This window comes from Mesoplodon densirostris, chromosome 19 (assembly GCF_025265405.1).
Source record: "Mesoplodon densirostris isolate mMesDen1 chromosome 19, mMesDen1 primary haplotype, whole genome shotgun sequence".
In the NCBI taxonomy this organism is placed as follows: domain Eukaryota; kingdom Metazoa; phylum Chordata; class Mammalia; order Artiodactyla; family Ziphiidae; genus Mesoplodon; species Mesoplodon densirostris.
In genome coordinates, this window is record NC_082679.1 from 30,626,380 (window position 1) to 30,627,396 (window position 1,017).

The window sequence follows — 1,017 nt, forward strand, 5'->3', positions numbered from 1 at the left end:
ACTGCTTATGAATCAGCAAAGAGCCAAGGGGAAGCTTCTGAGCCTCTTAGCCCTATGGCACTAGTTAGCCCTATGGTTAATGCCTCAAAGTGGAGCTGGGCATAATGCCGGGCTCACTTCAATGCACCCTCTTTTCTCAGGCTCTTTTTTTTTTTTTTTTTTAACATCTTTATTGGAGTATAATTGCTTTACAATGGTGTGTTAGTTTCTGCTTTTATAACAAAGTGAGTCAGCTATACATATACATATATCCCCATATCTCCTCCCTCTTGCGTCTCCCTCCCACCCTCCCAATCCCACCCCTCTAGGTGGTCACAAAGCACAGAGCTGATCTCCCTGTGCTATGTGGCTGCTTCCCACTAGCTATCTATTTTACGTTTGGTAGTGTATATATGTCTATGCCACTCTCTCACTTTGTCACAGCTTACCCCTCGCCATATCCTGAAGTCCATTCCCCAGGAGGTCTGTGTCTTTATTCCCGTCTTGCCCCTAGGTTCTTCATGACCACTTTTTTTTCTCTTAGATTCCATATATATGTGTAGCATACGGTATTTGTTTTTCTCTTTCTGACTTACTTCAGTCTGTATGACAGACTCTAGGGCCATCCACCTTACTACAAATAGCTCAATTTCGTTTCTTTTTATGGCTGAGTAATATTCCATTGTATATATGTACAAAAATATGGAATGCTTCACGAATTTGCATGTCATCCTTGCACAGGGGCCATGCTAATCTTCGCTGTATCATTCCAATTTTAGTATATGTGCTGCCAAAGCGAGCACTTTCAAGCTCTTTAAGTCCTAACTATCTTCGAACAACAACAAAAATGTTTAAGTAAACTTTTTATTTTGAAATAATTTTTTAATTACAGAAGTTTGCAAAATAGTATAGAGTTCCCAAGTATCCTTCATCCAGTTTCCTGTGTTGATTACATCTTGCCTAACCTTTTTACATTTGTCAAAACCAATAAGTTAACATTGAAATAATGCTATTAAGTGATCTACAGACTTTATTCAG

General features: G+C 39.0%; 1 non-coding gene across 1 annotated transcript; it reads right to left on the bottom strand.

The window, feature by feature from the left end:
* Positions 1–675: 675 nt before the first annotated feature.
* Positions 676–782, bottom strand: LOC132481027 (U6 spliceosomal RNA). Its single transcript, XR_009530735.1, has one exon. It is a non-coding gene; the product is annotated as a U6 spliceosomal RNA (small nuclear RNA).
* Positions 783–1,017: the final 235 nt, after the last annotated feature.